This window comes from Cryptomeria japonica, chromosome 5, assembly GCF_030272615.1.
Source record: "Cryptomeria japonica chromosome 5, Sugi_1.0, whole genome shotgun sequence".
Lineage (NCBI taxonomy): Eukaryota > Viridiplantae > Streptophyta > Pinopsida > Cupressales > Cupressaceae > Cryptomeria > Cryptomeria japonica.
Window position 1 is genome coordinate 724055944 of NC_081409.1, and position 3218 is coordinate 724059161.

A 3218-nucleotide genomic window follows, 5' to 3' on the forward strand; every position below is an offset into this window, starting at 1 on the left:
TGGTATTCCAACAATTATATTACCTAATGATATAGGAGGAAAATGCTACATCTTCATCCTTCAATAGAATGGTATTGAAAGAGAACACATCCTTCACATTCTACATGGTACAAGTAGAAGAACTAAAACAAAAGGTAGCGTAAATGGGATGATGATCTGACAGGGTATAGGGAATAACTTTAACACTGCTACTTTTCTCATCATGCACAATGCTAAAAAGGTCTTTACTAAAATAGAACATATCCAATCTACAATTTATTCTTTTCTTTACCTGTTGGTAACTACACCAAGTGTACCAAATCTCACTATTTTCTTTTTTCTTCCCAGCCAAGGGATCACCCAATCTGGGTTTGTTAAGAAATCTCAACCAAAATAACTTTTCATTGGGTTTCCATTAAAATTTACTCATGTAAACCTTGTCTTGTGGATGTTATATCATGTTGAAATACCCACCAAAGATCCAAGGTATGTCTTCTATCTGAGCAAGCCAATTCCAAAGCTCAATGTGCTCCCTATGATCATTCAATACATACATAGAGGAAACCCCAAAGTTTTGTTCTTTATAATTCAAAATGATCTTTACAACTCTATTACAAGGGGATCAACCCCACTTCTTCAAAAGATTGGCCCATCTTTTGCAAACTAGTATAGAAAACCCTCCTTACCTTTAGAGTGATTAGTAACATAATGAGTAGCCTCCCTCCATATTCACTTTAGATTGATTTCTAGGGAGAACTGAACTACTTTAATCTCCTGCGAAACCCACATTCTTTTTCATTCTCAAGAATCTGTTAATTAAATATTTCTTATTAGGAGATTCTAAGCCCCTTACATTCCATGATACATGATTCAAGTCCATCTATGGTATTAGGGTGTGGTGTTCATAAGGGCCCTAAATGATTTATAACATTTAGGCAACTAATTTTTTGGGTAGTATTTATCATGTGTCTTATTAGTGGACCCATTGGGCCTACCCCTTTTCTTTGTGAATTCAAAGGCTTGTTCAGCCCCAAGAGGGACAGGTATGGTTTTCCTGCAACCTTTAGTATGCTTCTTCCTTTGGGTCTAAGGACTTTCTATATCTAAATTTTTCTGTGGTATTATCTATCAGATCCATTGAAGTAGGTCATTTATATGGCACAATGGACCATTTTTTCCACTCCTCATAGCAGTCCTTCCTGCCATCATCTATCATTTCTACTTCACCATTCTTTCCTATGAAACCAATAGCATCCCTAACAAGGGGGTGAGAGTCATCTTGAATATCAAAACCTGAAATGCTAAAATTTTCTAGCGGGTACATAAAGGGAGGAGTACTTGAGGGTTCAACTACAATAATAATATCAATGAGTAGTGTCTCAAGGTTATAAGTTTTCTTGATTACAAACAAATATTCATCAGGATCCTTACAGCATGGATCAGGTTCTCTACAAGTAACTGTTTATCTTCCTCCCACTACTGCCCCCTTATTAGGCTTCTCCTCAAGTCTACTAGTATTGGATTCCTTGACACCCAAGGCTCCCCTCACATGCTTGGAAGAAAGGCTACTAAGATCATTATCACTAACCCTCTTCTCATCTACACCATTGTAGATCATTTTAGTAATTCCTTTCTTGATGGCCGCAATGTTGTTAATTTTAATAAGGGTAAGTTGTTGAGCATTTAGGGAATGAGGCATAGAGTCTCAAGGAGTGTAGGAGATGGTGGAAGGAGGAGGAAAGTCTTGAGGAAAAGGAGAGGGAAGCGAAATAGGGGAGGAAGTCTAATTTTCATAAATTAGGCTAAGAGATCCAATGACATCATTAGGCACAAAAAGAGGGGAGGAAAGCAGAGAAGATACAGAGTCTATGAGTGTTGGGAAAGAGGAGAAACCATCTTTAGGAAAAGAATAGTTGTTGGGTTTAGCAGAGAGGGGGACCGATTTCTTCTTACCCAGCAAGGGGCAATTTTTTCTAACATGGCCTTCCATTCAACACAAAAAACAAGAATTAATACCTGCCAAATATTTCACTAGGCATGAGAAAGTTTCATCCCCCAAGTCAATAACAAGTTCATTACGCAATTCCTTACCAAAATTAATTGCAGTCAACAATATTCAATCAAGATGTGGAAGAAGGGAGGGATAATTTTCCATTCTAAGGACATCCCCAAGATTTTCCAATGCCTTGAGAAAAAAATGCCAGAAAAAAGGGGGAATATGGTGGACCGATAGCCATCTAGGGCAAGAAATAGCTAGAACATCATCTTTATTTACTTCTGGAGACCAACTAATTACCTGAAAGAAACACTTTCCAATATCTCAAAATGTCTTCCTAATAACATCGTCTTGGTGTTTAGGATTTTTTAGAAAGATAATGAATAGACCCTTTTGCACCATCCTACAGAAGAAGACCATAAACTCTAATTTATTGACCCAAACATTTTGAATCCAACTATTAATGTAATTTTGAGAAAGTAATTTTGAAAATAACTTGGGGGCATTAATGACTAAACTTGACATCTTTTGTAGAGCCTCTGGAAGGAAGATCTCCCTTTATAAATCCATTGTGTTAGTTTCGGATCATCACCCACCTCAATGGTTTGCCATATTCCCACTGATGTGGGGTGGTCTCGATCATCAAGTCAGATACTTAGGTATTCCTTTTGTTGTTAAACCAAACCTGAAAGAGATTTTTGAGTGAGTTAAACTTAAGATTGACAAGAAAATTAGAAACTGGAATAAACAATACCTAACCATGGCTGGGGGGTTTCAAGTTTGTTAGAAGATTCTTTCCTCCTATAATATATAATACTCATCGGCTTGGTTGTTCAATAATTATCAATTCTCATTTATTTAGAAACTCATTAGATATTTTTTATGGTCTCATGGGAAGGGGGTAGGAAGAGTCAAGCAGTTAAATGGAGATGGTGTATCATGAGTAAGAAGAAAGGGGGACTAGGCTTGAAGGACTTGAGGTTGCAAGTTATTGCTTTAGAAGCCAAATGGATCTTCAAAGTGCTGCAAGGGGATAAACCATGGAAGATCATAGTGAGAAACAATATTGCTTGCTCTATTCCTAAGAGAGCCTCAACTTGGAAAGGTTTTTCATTTAGTGATCTAGTGATAGGGCATTTCTCCATTGCTCCATCAGGGTCAGTTATTTTTAAATCTTTGTGGAGAGCATGGGAGTATGTGAGGAACTTTATTATAGGCAATGGTTTAATCAATGACAAGAAGA